Genomic DNA, 17187 nt, shown 5'->3' on the forward strand with positions numbered 1-17187 from the left:
GTATGCTGGTTGCTTGCTGCCTGCCCCTTTAGGAGGGTCTGTTTTCCAGCTGTGACACGTATACATGAAGTCCTGGTCCTGCAAGCTGCTTGGAGTAGATGGACCCCTGTACTCAAAGCTCCAGCAAAGTCATCAAGGATTAGGCTTTCAGCAGCAACATCACGGCTGTAGTTTATGCTTTAGTGTGCGCTAGACTGAACAAATATTTTCTAGCTTGCACTCGGAAATGATAGCTCTGCTTTTCATCTAAAACTCCAGCCACCTGATATTTTGTGCAGACTGTGTCAGGCCAAATGAATTTGCACAGTGTTTGACTGTGGCAAACAAGTTTACAAGTCCTGTTTAATGCTCAAATGCAAATACTCGGCAGAAACTGCAGATGCCACTTTTAGCGGAAAAATGTTTCCACACCAGTAAAGCAATATCAGTAAAATCTATGCTCTGAGCAGACATCAAATTTTTGTTGCACTTATGTCGCCTGCACAGGCAGGGAGTATAATAAACTAGTGTGTAGCAGCTGTAAATTTTCTGAGGATTTATCTAACCACAAATACATCGAAATGGGGAAATAGGGCTATATTAAACTGTGCAAGATGCTGCTGGAACTCAGCCATTTCTGCAACATCCTGTAATTAATTTATTATGACAGGTCTGGCAAACTGAAACACCCAATACACTTGCGACAGACTGTTACGATATAGCTGTTTGAAAACTCTGTAGTCACATAAAATGCAGGTATTGCTGGAAAAAAAAAAAAAAAAAAAAAAAAGAAAAAAGAAAGAAAGAAAGAAAGAAAAAAGATAGCCCAATATAACCATTATTTCTCTGAATCTAGAAATCTTTCCCAGACTCACACTCACCAATATCCTGGAGCATCCGTGGCAAAGTCAGTGCAGGCAGAGGTACTAGATGGAAGGGAAATCGTTGCAGAATATATTGGCTTAGATCTTACTCTTCTGGGAGTCAGAAGGAGCGTTAATGATGTTCTGTGGACATGTTCAGCTGAGGAACCCTTTTTCACACGTTTTGTGAGTCAGTGCAGGCCCTAGCCATGTGTTTTGGTGATGAAATTAAAAAGTGGAGCTGAGACCTCAGTGCCAGTTTAACTTTCTTCTTGATCGGTCCATATTTTTGTAACTCTGCCGATGTTGAAGACACTTAGTTTCATTTAATAATAGTGAGAAAGATCCAATGAAATTGTCTGTGAGTTGAAAAGAGAATTATTATAAATTTCTCAGAAATCAAATTTTTAACGTCTCTTATTCCTTAGCTCTTATAAAGGTAACTAGCGTAGGTCCTCCATGCATTCAACTGCTGATCATAAACTTGCTGCCTCAGCTCTCAGTTAAAATGAAGAAATACTGAATTTCATCTTTTTGGGGGGTACCTTCAGTCTTGAATACCCTGCTATTAATCCACAGCTAAATATAGCCAATTCAGCACTACACAACTGTATAATTTGAAGAAAAATACTCTGTCCCCTCTCAAATTTTGGTAAGTAGAACAGGTTGATTGGCTTCCTTGCTTGCACAGCATGTTTTAGTGAGCACAAGTTAAGCCTTTGTGTATCCAGTGCTGCAGGTGAGTGGTGCCGAGTGAATACAAGTAGTTATCAACACCAAGTGTTACTCACTTGGCAGTGGTTTTTTATTATGGACTGGAATTGTTCCCTTAGTTCCACTTCGAAGTTTTTGGTTTGCCATTGCATCATCAGCCATTTTTTTTCAGTGTATATCATCAGGATTTTGACACCTTTGTATAGTCACTGTATAAAGCAGCTTAATTGTGTGTTCCGCATTTATTTTACCACTTAATGGGGATATACAGTCATGGGTGTAGTAGCGACATCAGCCCAAGGCTCATTAAAATAAATGCCATCTAAAGCCAAGCTCTAGCAGCCTGCATAAGCCTATAATAAGCTTATACAGGGGTGGCTAATCCCCATTGTGATTTGGTATAATGTTATAATGAGAAAGTGACATCAGGGAAAGGGCAGAAGGGGCAGCAAATGCGCTCTGCGGTGTGGCTGAGGGCTCCTGCCATCCCTCCTGCTTCACCAACAGCACGGCCCGAGCTGATCGGGTCCGGGTTGCAACAGAAGGTGACTGAAAATGGCTTTTCTGTTAGCAGAGGTGAAATTCTACAGCTCAGTACGTCTTGGGGTGGCTTTCCTCAGCGCTGCCGCGTGGACGCGCGCAGGCAGACAGAAGGTGTGGAGCAACACGTGGCTCTCCGCTGGCTTGCTGCCCAACCAAGGGTACGGCCTCGCCGGTCCTATTCACTGAAGGAAACATCCCAGAATCAGGACACCCAGTTTAGACCTCCGAGCTCCTAATTTGTGGCCTGCGTCCGAATGTTTGGACGAGAACCAGGAGGGCTGTGGTGGGGGCAGGCTGACACCGCACAGGGGGGCACCCAGGGCGCGCTGCTCAGCGAGGGGGCTGCAGGATGGTGCTGAGCAGGGCCAGGGCTCGGGCTTCCCACTCCCCAGGGATGCACCGCAGGCACCCAGCTGGCACAGGGAAGAGGGGGGAAGCTCTAGGCAGCACTTTTTGCCACATGCTTCGTTGAAGTGGTAGCCAGAGTTGATTTTTTCTTGCCGTTCTTTCGGTCAGGGTTGGATTTTCTCTGAAAGCGGAAAAAGCCCTTGATGGCAGCTCTTTGAGTTCAGCGCTTCTGGCATTTTGCCCTTTATACTCTTCAGCAATAAAATAGTATAGGGTTTGGGGTCATGTTTGGAAACCTGGACACCTGGGTCTTGCTGAGACTCACCTGAGGCAGTGTTTTTGACATCAGGTTCATAGGTCAAAGGGTACAGGCTTTGCTGCCTCCAGTTAGGTCCCTGAGTAGCCTGAATTCATAGGGAAAAAAGGACATCTGATAACTCTCAGGTTCTGGTTGTTGGTCAGGTTCTGTGTTGAAGGACAGAGACGCATGTAGGCATGATCTAAGGTACAGTTTCCTGATTGCTTTGTGCTAGCATCTAGCAACAGCTTGATTCAGTTTGCTTCATCAGGAGAGCTATTATTTTTGATGATGCTTAGCATTCACTGGTGTTTTTTTTCATGTCGGTGAAACAGGAGGCAGTACAGGACTAGTAATGCTGATGTTCAGGTCATACCACTACCAACAAAGATTTCTTCTGAGCCATGAAAAACCAGGAGGAGAAAGCTGTAAGACTCCAATCGCTTTTAGCCTAAACATACTTATCAGGCCTGCTACCAAAGATGATAAACCTAATGTTTAGCTCAGGTCGCTTATTCTAAGAACAAGATTTGTACGGAGAGGAAAGAATGACTAGTTCAGCACATTGGGGTTGGCACACTGGTCAAACACTGCCAAGGTTCCGTCTTGTAAGCTGAAGCTGCTTCATGGAGTCATTTGAACTCTGCCAGTTTCCCACGCTAAGAGCAGCACTGTAACATCTGTGAATGTTTGGGGTATCTTTTTTTTTTTTTTTTTTTTCTGGTTTTGTTCCTTTTTTGAATGTGTGGTAATACATATTGGAAACTTATCTCTGTATCATTGAAGAAATCTGTTCCTAATTCGTTTGAACTGTTGGTATCTTTTTCTGGAACACTGCTGTCTTTTCCTAGAGCTAGAATCAGCTAAGTTTAGATACCTGCTCTCTTAGGACCCAGCAATGGACTGGCATAGCTTCCAAATTTGAAGATGCATGTATTTGTGCCTGAAACTGTAGCTGAATAGTGCTTAACCTCACTTGCAGAATTCCTTTGTGACTTGGAGTTTCTTGGCATGAGTACATCTTACAGAGTCAGGTTGAATCCTGCAAGTTCAGTAAGAGTTTAGTGAGAAAGAAAAAGAGAAAAAGATAATTTGCTTGCCATCTGAACTGTGCAAAACCAGTGGAGAAGTTCTTGGGCAGCACCCTGGTAGTCTCTGCACTGCCTGGTGCAGCAGCGTGGAAAACAGGCCCTGCTATACGCAGATTTGTAAGCAGTGACAAATGTCACACGGGATTAAGGGAAGGACACGCAATTTGTGGTGCTGCTCCCATTCTCCCTCCCAGCTGCCCTCAGTTCCCCGCTGGCCTCCCGCCTCCTCTGTAAAACTCCAGCTGAAATGGAGAAACGGGATGGGTGGCAGCGGGCCAGATGCCCGGGCATCAAACGCCGCTTATCTCTCTGACAGACAGCCTGCCGTCCATCCCCAGGGTGACTCACTTCTTCATGCACTCATGCCTCGTGTAACTCAAAGGACTTATTCACTCCTGGACAAATTTGTGCAAATATTGATATAGCTGCCTTGTTTTGCACCGGCCCTTTTGAAGGTTGGCTTTTTTATTTAGGTTAGTTGGCTGGTTATTTGCCACCATCATTATAACTTTCTTTGACTAGAAAGGTGTGAGTAGAACTGGTTTTTGTGGCTTCTGTCCTAATGTGCTGAAGTATCTGCTCTAGGATGAAAAACATTTGAAAATGCTTTGGAAATTTGAATTTAAAGTTGTGATCTGGAATCTTAGTGCTGTCTGAAAAAACAAGAAAACAATTTGTCAAAAGAAGTTGAAATGATTATTTGTTTCCATTTGGTTGGGGTTTATTTACAGCTAGTTTTGTGACCTTTAACTGAAATCAGATTAATTAACTTTAATCTGAAACTGTTGTCTAAATAGCCAATGACCTAATTCATTAGCCAAAGTTGTATTCTATCAGTATTACTAAAAAATACCAGCAGTGATTTTACAATCATTTTGAAAAAAACAGTGATTACATTGTCACAGGAAATATTGACAATGCTGACAGTTTCTCACAGAGAACTTCTGTGATTGTTTAAAGACCTTTTTTTAAAAAAAAAAATCTTTTTGTGAAAAACACCAAGGTTGAATACTTGAATGAATTTCTCCTTTGGCAGTATAACTGGTCTAAGTGAATAAGACTACATAATAAGTGTGACAAATTTTGATGTCAGTATGATTTTTGATACTCTCTCACATGATTTTTTTTATAAGCTAAGGGGGGAAATATGGCCTAGATGAAACTATCACAAGGAGTTGATGCATAACTAATTAAAAAAGAAAAGCTGCATTCAGAAAAGAGTTACCCAAGTTTAGTTATCATACCAGGGAGATATTGCAAGTGAGGTCCCTGAGGTCAGTTCTCTGTCACTTCTATTCACTATTTCCATTAATGAGCTGGACGATGTAGCAGTATTTATAAAACTTGTGCGTGACACCAGGAGTTTGCAGGGTCTTTGCATGATGTAATCAGAATTAAAAATGTTTTTGGAAAATGGTAGTAATGGTGCAAATCAGTAAAATAGCAATGGGTAGGATTTGTGCTAAGTAGAGGAAGAAGGACCTGAAGGTGAAAATATAAAATGCCTCTTCAGTTTTATTGCAGAAAAATGTTGCGATAGCTTCAAATGCAAACTAAGTGAATCAAAACCACACTATGTTTGAAAAAAAAAGGTCATCTGATTGTTGATATTAGCAGGGATGAAATATGTAAGATCAGAAGATGATTATTTCTTTCCAAGTTATGCTGGTGAAGCTTCAGCAGGAATACTTTGCTTTAGTTTTGAGCACCACATACTGAAACCTCTAGACAAACTGAAGAGGGTTCAGAGAACAGCAGTGGGGGTGACAAGAGATTTAGAAACCTATGAGGAATGTGTAAGGAACTGGATTTGTTAGTGTAGAAAAGAAATAAGGAATGGGAGACACAATAAGAGTGCTTAACCATGCATAGGTTTTTACAGAATGCATAGCATGATCTATGTCCATGTGATTTCATTACAAAGCGTCTGTTACTTTTCCTCTCTGTTGTGGACAAGCTTAGTTTTATCTGACAGCAGTGTCACAGAGCAAAAAGAAGTATTTGTGAGGCCATTTAAATCAGATGGTATATTTCCTTTCTCTGTGTTATGCGTACTATTATTAGTTGCCTTTTTCTTCCTCTAAAATAGCATCTGTAAGACCCACTAGATCAGTGTTGGTCCTTAACAACCATTCTTTGAGAAAAAAAAATGACAGTGATGATGTTTTATTCATTATCTCCTCTGTCATAAATCTCTAACTGGAGCAAAAATCTTGACCCCCGAATCTTTCTCCAGAACTCATAAGCCTATGGCTATTCAGTTTTAATCGTGCTGTTCTGATGATTTATGACATGGCCTTGGGTAGATTGAACCTCCACCTCAATTTCCCTGTCTTTAGCTGGAGAAACTAGTATTTCTCCTGTGGACAGCCTGAGAGCTAATCTGTGTAAGACTGCCTTGACAATGTACAGTGCCTAAGCCCTTATCTAGTAGAATCTTAAAAGTTTAGCTGTCAAGTACCTATATGACTCAGTAAGTAGTTGGAAAACAGTCCATATTTATGGTGGGACTGTTCTGAGGGATTTTTTTTTTAAAGTACTTTGGTAAACTCATGTTTTTCAGTCTTATGGCTTGGTTAGCCAATTTTTATTATCTTATTTTTGGGACTGACAATATCAGACATAAGGTGAAAAAGCTCTGAAAAAGGACTTTATTTATAAGGGTGGATTTTTCAACTGTAGTTGGAGACTATCACCTATTACAATACACTCTCCCCTGGCAGCTATAATAGACTGTAGAACAAGCCCCACTGGAACTCCAAAAATCTGGGATGGGAGTCCAGCCAGAAAAATTCAAAGCCTTGAAGTATGTTCCATGGCAAGGAAATAGAGGTTACTTTTCCCCTCAGGTTTCTCGCATTCATAAGTGATAATTACCATCAAAACAGAGAAAGAAGATAAATGATGGATAAGCTGGCAAAGAAAGGACCCAAGTTGTTGATCCCCATAAACAGGAATGACTGCCTAGCATATAGGATGGTGTGCCGATTTGATAACAAAACAGAAATGCATTAAGAAGTAGTTGAGGACACTGTGCTTATTTTACAGTACGTGAGATAATAATACCGTATCAAAAGATCAGAGGGTCATGCTGCAATTTCAGTGTTTATTGCAATTGTAAGCCTGCCCTCATTAAGAAGTTGAAACAGGACTAATAAAGGCTGTAACCACTTAGGCTTTTGAAAAATATGTAGCCTGATACTCTGATAGGAGAGGAGGATATTCCCAGTGGGTCCTGACCTATGCATCTTCAGTCCATTAATTCACTGAGCAATACGTTTAAACTAAAATAAATGTCACATCCCAATTGGAAATGTCTCATTGTTGGAGAACTTTGCCTTTTTTCATGTCTGTTTTTCTTCTTTTGTGTTTGCAGTAAGTGAATGGTTTGTAATCATCTCACATTTTTTCTCAATGGCGGAATCTTTCTCCACAGCTCAGAATTAACAGTACTTTTGTTCAGGAAATAATGTAGTCACTGAATGCAACCATTTGGCAGAAAGGAGGGAAATAATAGTCGGGAAATTGACTATACCATGTTTTTGTTGGGTTATTTTTCCCATCCTTTTCCATTCCCACAAACCCTCTGAAAGCACCAGACCTACTCCAATAATTCATTTCAGAAATCACTTACTGCTTGAAAGTAAAATGTATTCACTCCAGCTGTATTTTAGTTTTATGCTACACAGTACATACGGATTTTATGGCATATACATTGAATAATCCCACCAGCCATAAAAAAATCTGGCTTTTGATGGCAAATGATGGAAGTTGGACATTTCTTCTGAAGGGGCTGCTGATGTACATCTGAATGCACTCAATCAATGTATTTTATTGTCCATAGTGTGCTGCACACTTGGCCCTGAGAAAGCTGCTCTTCTATTGTCTGGTCCAAAGTGCTGGAGCAGCTTTAGGGATAACTTCCATCCTACACTCCTCAGCCAGGTCTGAGCCCCTTTTAACTCTAAAATGTGAAAGTTCTTCAAGCATAAATATTTACATGCTTCATTGCTGGGCAAGTCCTGCTGAAGTCGGTGGGAACTGCTGGGCTTAACTGCTCTGGAATATCTTAAGAGCTCTGATTCACCTCTGGGAGAGTTTTAGCAGTGCCTTTGATGGCCATCAGAATTTAGAGGGTCTAAATAAGAAAGAGGAGCACAAATAGGCTGGGCCTGAGTGGCGCCGGCCCCTTGCCCAGCTTTTGGCATGCACAGCACTTCCTGGGTGCTCCCAAGGCACTGCCCTTACCTGCTGCCCGCGGCGGCAGAGGGAAAGTGTAACTTCAGACTCTGGCTTCTCAGTTGCTGGTACCTCGTGTAGGTCATGTTGACACCACCTATTGTTCTGAGGCATTTGAAGGGCATCCAAGTTTTGGCATCATTAGATTATTGCCATGGTGCTCAGGCTGCAGATCCTGTACAATAAAGGAGTTTTACTTTATGTTCAATCATTATGAGCTGTTATCTGCAGCTTTCATCTAGTCTCCATTAATGAAAGAACAAATCATTCCAGGGACTAAATAGATGTTTGACCATTCAAATATATGCAAAGTGATATGATTTGTGAATGGGAGGAAGTCATTTTGCGAGCCTAGAATTCCACTTGCTGTGGAATTTCAATTTAACAGTGTGAATCCAGTTAAATCCTAAAATATTAGACTTAAGAGCCGTTTACAGCCAGAGAGCAGGTTTTGTCATACTACATACCATAGTGTACTGCCTTTCAGCTGAAGGCTTCTAATGACTGATATTTCTAAATCTCATTCCATTTCATTAGAGGATTATTATTTATTAACTATTAACATTGCTGCAAAGAAGAAAATAACACACTATTCTCCTTGATTTTGCTAACTGAAAAAGAAGGAATGGACTTGAACTGCAGCAAGGAAGATTCAGGTAAGACTTGAAGAAAGCAGAGCGTTAAGAACAGAGATGCCTGAAGGAACTGGGCAGCTCCACCACTGTAGACGTTCAGGAAGAGGTTAAACAAATCTATTGCAGAAATGCTTCTTAGGCTTGATGCTGCCTAAAAGCATGAGGATGAACATAGTGACCTCTTGAGATGCCTTCCAACTGTATTTTCTGTTTTTATAGCCAACAGAATGTCCAACACTTGCTGTTGAAGTGTCTTGGCAAGGGAAATGTTTTCCCTTTCACTGAGCCTGCGCATGGCATCCTTCAAAGTGAGTGATATGGAAGGCACAACTGGCACAGCCGTGCAAGCTTTACTGCAGCACAGCTGCCGATTGCCAAAGCATTGCATCACGGCCCGGCTTTCAGCAGTTCCAGCCCTGTGGGCAGGCTTCCACCTCTCAGGTCTGGAGGCATCGCTTTCCTTGACGCTGCTCCTGAGAAGCAGAGTGGGCGGTTTTGCTGAGGGCCAGGAATGTGACTGCAGCTCGAGAATCCCCAACTCCAGGCCGGTGAGGTGTTTTGAACTGACCTGTTGGAAGTGAACCAGGTAGGGCTCAGCAGCTCTGACACCAGCGCTGAACTCCTGCTGTACCAACACAACTGAGCACTTCCCCCTCTTGTAGTCTGCCTGGTCTTTTTCATCTAAGAGCTGTGCATTATTCTCTGTTTACCAAAACTACCTTATTTACAGCTACACAGGCTTTGGCAGATCTGAGTTTGGGTTTTGTCAGAGCTGGAGGGCAGTTGCAGAGTGTCCTCTCAAACTCTCTAACCTGGAAACTGAGGCACAGAAATCAGGAAAGTGGAAAGCTTGTCAGGAAAGCAAAGGCAGTGAGCACCTCCCTTATTTTTAATCCATACTCCTGTCTCTTCTCCTAACATGGTCACACCAAAGAATGAGGGTAAAAACAAACCCAGAAGTTGCCTGCCTGTTTGACCTTTCTGTCCTGCCACCACTTGGCTTTTGGTAGTGTGTAGGAAGCTGTCAGTGTCTGTGACAAATCAGAGATGGGGTTAGGTCTGATTCAAGTTGCTATGGAAAAACTGATGTTGGGGGAAAAAAGTAACCTGGACCAAATATACTTTCCCCAAGGGAAGAAACTTCTCTGCTAGTGAAGCTTAGACATGTGCTCCTCATGTGATTGGAGAAGGGAAAAAAAGGCCAGTGCATTTTGAGAGGGCCATGTTGAGGTATCAGGTGACCACGGCAAGAGACAAGGACGTTTCCCCATCTGCAGCCACCGTGGCCCTGGCCCTAGAGGGCTGGAGGGATTGGGAACAGCCCTACTGTCACCGACGGGTGGCTTCCACAGAGGCTGTCAGAGAACTAAATATAGCTTGCTTAATGGCAGCCATTCAGCTAGAGAGGACATGAAAGTGAGGTAAATATTTGGAACACACAAATAATAACTATGGACACCTTCTTCTTAATGGAAGAGGTATAAATATCAGGAATTGGATGAAAATGAGAAGCAAAACTTAGGCTACATGTAAATGGAAAAATCCTAACATTGGGATTGTGGGATCATCTCCTCAGGGTAGTAGTGGAAGCCCGTAGTTTAGGACTTGAACAACCAGACAGAGAAGGAGCACAAGGCACCGTGTCACACAAAACAGTCCTACTTCTTGCAGGGATCATTTGGATTTTCCCTGGTTTCTTTGAGGAAGAAAGTTAAAAGTCATAAGGCTCCTTGGCCATCACTTCTCCTTGAGGATCCAAAGGAATGTTTAATGTTGACGGCTCAGTCAAACTGCAGCTTTGGGAATTCTTATCTATCCTCAAATTCTTATCTTTAGTTTCAGTTGTTTATATTTCCTGACTTCCTGTCTACAGTGCTTATCCAAGTTTATTGTTCAGTTTTACTATGCCTTGTTTAACAACTGCTCCTTTACACTCAGGAGTTGGCGGTGCTTCAGCAGTGGGTGATTTCTCTGTTTATCTTTACCACCTCATTCAGGTGTTAGAAGTAACATGCTAACCTTGGAACTGTCTCAACAATCCCAAGATACAAAGTTTCTCCATATATTTACTGTTTCTTTTTTTTTTTTTTTTTTTTTTTTTTTTTTTTACTTTTGTGGCAACCTTTTTATTTGTGACAGAGTTCTGGACTGGGCATGATTATTGCATTTCTCTGCTCATGTAATTTTAAGTTTGGTGGCCAGTTGGTGGGTTTTTTTGGTGTTTTTTTTCTCTGATCCATCCCAGGCAAAAAAGGGTTAATTTCTCTCAGTAAAACATTGACAGTCACTGGGGACTGCTTCGACTGAGATGAAAAACAAGACTGCACCTGTATGCTGGCAATTTCAGATAGATTCTGGTCAACTATTTTTCTCTAGCGCTTTGTTCTGCCAGCTGCCTCAGTGCTTTGGATGCAGGTGGAAGGATGGACTTTGCTATCTATAAAAAAATTTAATGGTGAAGACCAACTTCCGCCTCACCTCCCCGGGGATCAAAGTTATTGCATTGCCACATAACATGGCAGAGCACAAAACAGGCACCAGGCTGTGTGTGCCTAGCCACCGCGTGGAGGTCTCCACTAGAAAGAAATAGCTTGAGATTTTTCCCTCCCTCCTTTCTTTCTTTCCATTGTTTTTTTTTTTTTTTTTTTTTTTTTTTTTTTTTTTTTTTTTTCTTTTGAAAGAGACAATGAATGCTTGGAAGGCTTGGAAGGAATCCCAAACTGAGCGACCATACACAGAAGGGACATACCCTGCAATATCATTAGTGTGGTTCCTCGACAGAGGAGCTGTTGTAGCTCTTCCAATAATCCAATGCAAGGCAAAGGATCGCTCAGGAGCTCTAACTGTATGGCTTGATGTATGCTCACAAAAGAAGTTCTCACAGAGAACTATAGATTTATGTCATAATGTGCTAGTGTATGATGAAGATAAATAGTCCCACCTGCCAGTGAAGGTCCCTTCATTGCCTGTTGCAGAGCAGCAGATACCACATGGACTCTTTGAAGGGGCGAGATCTATTCTCATGGCAATACAATGCTGTTAAATAAATCTTGTAACAGCAAATTCTGCTTGATACAATGAAAACTTTCTGGGGTTGTGTTATAGTGTGTCATATAATAAGGCTCTCCTTGACATTTTTGACTGCTGTTTTGATAGAAATAAACACTAGTTTAATAGCAGTATTAAGAGCTGAGATATTTAAATATGAGTGGAACATAAGACTTGTAGGATAACAGTCTTCATGAAAGGACTTTTAGCAGGGGGAAAGTCCCAAAATATCTAATGGAAAAGTTAAAGACCTATGCACTGTTTGTGTGGACTTTGAAAATACCATCAGAATCGGAAGACATCTTATTTTCCCTCTTTTTTTAAATTATATGAGCAGATGTTTAATTTAGGTTGTTTTCTAAGGCTGTTGTTTAACATCACTGCTTTACAAACCCACACCTTCAAAGTGCCATAAAAAGAGGAAAAAATACAGAAGTTACTAAATGAAGGTTAGTGAGTTACAGCAGCTGAAAATAACCTGCATGCATATTGCAATGTGGGGGCTTTGGAGGAGGTAGCAGGGTTTTTTTTGTTTTGTTTTTTTTCTATTTATTTTATTTTGAGCTGCCTGTGACCTTCTAATGCTAATCTGTCTGTAAGCAGTGCATTTTTATGTGCATAACATGGGTATATGGCCACAAAATAAATTTTGGTATTAAGAAAGATTGACAAAATGTCAGACGTCAAGACATGTGGTACACCAAAAAGAATGGCTTTCCCTCTTCTCCACCCCTGCAGAAAATTCTTAGCTGGTTTGCAGATAGATCTCACTTGTCTCTACAGCAAGAGATACCACCATCTGCTGTGTTAGGCAAAATAGGATAATAGTTGGACTGAGGATCTTACCTGGTCTAGTACTTATTCAGTGTGCTCCTACACATCTGTGCTATTTAGATTTTCTAATGTGTGGTGTTGATGCCACATTTAACTTTATGTAGGAGGATCTTGCCAATACTAATTTTGCACCACTAGTTTCAGATATAGTCATGGGACATGATTTTGTCCTCTGTGTGTCATGTAATTAATGAATGCTCTTGTAGCTGTGATTCCCTAAGGGTACAAGTGAGATTCTGTTTTCTGCTATGGAGAAAATCAATGTCTGTAATATCTTTACATTAGTCCAACCATTGGTCTAAGAAGCTATATCAGGTAGTTTAATAAAAATATTGCTCTCCCTATAAACCTTGTCTTAGTCTGTTGTAAAAGTCACTTTTTGTGACAGCTGATGAGAACTTGCATGTTGCATGGTGCTTGAATGGCTTTCTGAACTTTCTATCCACAATCCGCAGTTTTATGTTTGGCAGAATACTGACATCATTAAGGCAAAATGGCTCACTATTTCTCTTTGGTTTGGATAGTTACATGAAGCAGTTACAATGCTATTCGTATGCCTCATTTTACATCCAGATGTATTAGTAATTGTCAATTATTGTCTTACAAGTAGGTTGTATTTAATGTAATGTTTACAGTCTGTACTTTTTACCATAAGTGCTATTTGTAAATAGGCAGTTTTATGTTGTTGTGAGCTCATATTTGACATCATTTTGAATTGTTCTCCAATGCAGGCATGCATTTAGTCTAAGTGGTATAATGTGTCTAAAATGGTGGACCTGAAACCTGAAACACTAACCTGTCAGCAAATAGTGGTAACTGAGAAAAGTGATTGCTGGTCACTTATACAAGTGAGCAAGCTTTTACTTCAAATGCAATAAGCCTGAAAGGCAAGTGTGATTTTCTGAAGAGAACTTCCTTCTTAGGTGGGCCAAGTTAGTGGAGAAGGCCTGAGTTAAATGCTACGCTGTTTTGCTGTTAGCCTTTCACTTGGTGAAGCTTTACTTTTAACCCATATTGAATGGGCTTGTATGTGAGGGTGCACTGGGAATGTCATTTAATAGCATGTGTTTTGTAGTGTAAATGCAGAGATATTCTTGATAGACGGGTAGTACTGGACATGTCTGATGTGGAGGCGGGCTTTGGTAATCCACTTAGTGAGCACATTAATGGATTCTCTAGTTCACCTCTTTGAGCTCTACACATTTTGGTCTCTCCTGCAAAACATTAAGATTTTTTCTAGACAGAAATCCCAAAGCTACTGATGTCATTCTTGCCATATTGAAAAATGAAAAATGTCTATTCATTCCTGAGTCCCTGCACAAAGCTATGCTAGACTTTTTGCATAATGAAATATCTAGTTAACTCATTGCAGTAGAACTGCATTCAGTAATAGCCAAATCGATGAGAGTATATGAGTGGTACAATGCTGATATCCAAAAGTAAAAATTACATCATGAATCCTGACATTGACTTAAGCTAAAGGGACTGCCATAGTTCTTGGAATACCTAAAATAAAATCAAATGAAGATGTTACATCATTTTCCCTGACAAAGGTTGATTTTGACTGTCAGAAGACAGTACTGCACAACCATTGTGGTTTTCTTCTTTCAACAGTAGTCACCTCTGAATCTTTCCTTGGCGTGGGAAATGTATGTGAGTCTAAGTGATATGAAGCTGCATTTTCTTTCATTCCCAAAGTATAGGGGTTTCTGAAGTATTGAAATAGTATAGAAGTGCTGAAATGGCATAGGTGTTTCTGAAGAAGTTTCTGCAGTTCTCTTGTAATGCTATTGAACTATTCCAGTAGCCTTAATATGTTCAGATATGAGTATGAGGAAAGAATGCTGATCCTCATGATGAACTAAGCACCTAAAATATAAATAACAGTGTGGTTAGTGAAGTTTTGCCTATATTAATATGCTTATTCGCTTTATCTGTGCTTAACTCAGAAGGGCATACTGCTGCTTATCTGTTCAGTAAAAGTATTTGCATCTTTTCAATTACTTTGGTTGAATGTAAAATGTTGGTGTAAAATGTTGCCCATCTTTTGAATAATCAAAAGGTAAATTCTCATTTAAAGTATAAATTAAAAGACCATTAAGGCTTGGGAGTGCAGTACTTCAAATTTAGGGGAGTTAGAATTGAGGTTCTCCATGCAATTAATTCACTCTCCCCTCGCTCCCCACTTTCTGTAAACGCATTATAATGCTAATCTTAATTACACAGTCACATTTATGCGTGTGCGCACACTCATTTACATCTGGCTCCTAGCCAGTAGTTCCCATTGCTTCCCACTTGCCTTTACACCCACCTTGCACCGTATCCCTCCACATTTGTGTCAGGTAAGCTCTTCCTTCCTCCCACGTAGGCTCAGCAAGGGGCCGCAGGCAGCCCCCTTAGCGACCAAGGCAGCTGAGTGACATCCCACCGGCCTCCGACAGCGAGCAGCGGGGTCACAGGTGGCTGGCTGCAGCCCCCCAGCCTCAAATGGGTGCTATGTGCTGCCGGGGGGGGGGTGGGTCTGAAAGGACTGGAGCTGCCGAACTGGACCGAGTCAAAGGAAACTCTCAGAGGGCACGACTTGGTCAAGTCTGTATGGATCCTCATAGGAATAAGAGTCACAAAGGACACTCCCACATAAAATGTCAAGTCTCTGATACACAGTGTGGAGGCAGGAGTGTTTCTTAATTGAAAACAATGTAAAAATATATTAACTGGGTATCATGGTTTGAGACCAAATGACAGTGGGGAGCCAAAATGGATTTTTAATCACAGGTATATGCAATGCATAACAAAAAGTCAGTTAAAGTTCATGGGCTCATGCTAGCGGCTATGCTAACTAGGCCTACCAGGGCAAGGAGAAACTAGTTTTCCTCAACCTCATTCTCAGAAAGGGCTGAACCGTTTTTGCTACAACTTTTTTTTTTCTTCGATATTTCTCTTTATTTGTTTTCCAGTCTAGAATGTGTGCTGTAGTCATTCTCCTACCTGTGGTTAGTGTTATTCAAAGAAGACACACTCTAACTGAAACTTCGAGTTCCCTGCAGCTAATCCAGTACCACCTTGTTTGTCTGAGAATCCTGAAAATACTTAAAATAAACATGTTTTTCAAGGTGGACAAGGCTGCCTTTCTAAAACAAATGAGAACAAGAAAAAGAAATCTTAGCTAGGGTCTGGTTTTTCATCAGAACTTTGCATATGGCCAACTACTCTGAAATGTGTTAATAGTTTAAGCAAATATTTTTCTACTGAAGAACATGTGCCAGGTACATTTTTGGCTGAATATCAGCAATTTTGTGGCAGGAGATGATTGCACGAGGCACTCATGCAGATGAAAATGGTCTGCTCTTCCCTGTGTGTAGAAGGAACATGTGGCTGAAGTGTCATGTCTGGAGTACAAGTTCTGATTTTTTTCAAATCCTAGCAGCAACTCACGCAAGCCTAAAATAACCAGGACTCAGACTATCCATGTTTTGTAATATGCTTTGCAACTAATAAGTAACCTGTGTGTGCTTTTTCACACAACCTTGATGAACAATTCTGAAAAATAAAGCAGTGTAATAAATTAGATCAATCCCAATGAAAATGCAACAGTTGCGCAGCTCTGAAAGTTGTGGATTCCCAGATACCCAAACCACGACGGGAGGCCAAACATTCACAGGATGTCCTGGAGCCCGTGATTTTTTTCAGTCAAACTTTCTAAATCCTCCTGAAGAAGATGGCTGCAACACAAGTTGACCAAGCATGTTGTCCGATCAGCATGGACAGCTGTGGCTTCAAACAATGACAGCCATTGTTAAGTCAATTTTAAAGTAGGTCCTTAAAGTTAATGTGATTATGCAAATGTTGCCCTAACTACAATGGCTGTCTTATATCCTTCACAAATGACTGCATTGTCACTTTTCATTATGTACATACAGTCCTGGTGGTTTGGTGGTATCATTGTATCTCTCGGAAATGGACCATGTAAAGGCCATTCACTGTTGGCACTGCATTGTACTTTTCCCCAGGCAGACCAACCTTGACCCACAAATGAGGGTGGTAGGGATTTTCAGGCCGAAACCTGCGTGAGTTATTCACATGATTACTCCTATTGACTTGGCTGGAAACTTGCATCAGGCATGGAAGAATTAGGTTAAAACATGGTTGTGAAATTAAGTCCAGTCCACTCTAAATTGCAGTGTAGCTGGACAAACCTCTGACAACCTAACTTCTCAGATAAATGGCTTTGAGTGAAACCACTTGCAACATAAATTCAGAAATTAATTCATTATTCACTAGGGAAAAGAAAATGCCTCGGTCATCTGTTTCTCTCCATGGTCTCTTTATTATTATTATTACTAATTTGATTTTAATCATGAAATGCCCTTTCACAGAAATCTGTGATCACAAATGAGGAAGCTGAGAGATCTCAGGATCCATTTGTTCTGGAAGGTGGCAGATTTCAGACGACTCATCAGTTGGAGGACATGACTGATTTCAGACTCTTGGTTGCATTGCTTTCAATGAAAACCAGTGACTTGCAGTTTCAGTTCTCATCAGAGAAGATGTTCTCACAGCAACCTCTTGTTTGGATGTTTTTCTCTTTTTCTGAG

This window comes from Tyto alba, unplaced genomic scaffold (genome assembly GCF_018691265.1).
Source record: "Tyto alba isolate M040663 unplaced genomic scaffold, T.alba_DEE_v4.0 Super-Scaffold_22, whole genome shotgun sequence".
NCBI classification, from domain to species: domain Eukaryota; kingdom Metazoa; phylum Chordata; class Aves; order Strigiformes; family Tytonidae; genus Tyto; species Tyto alba.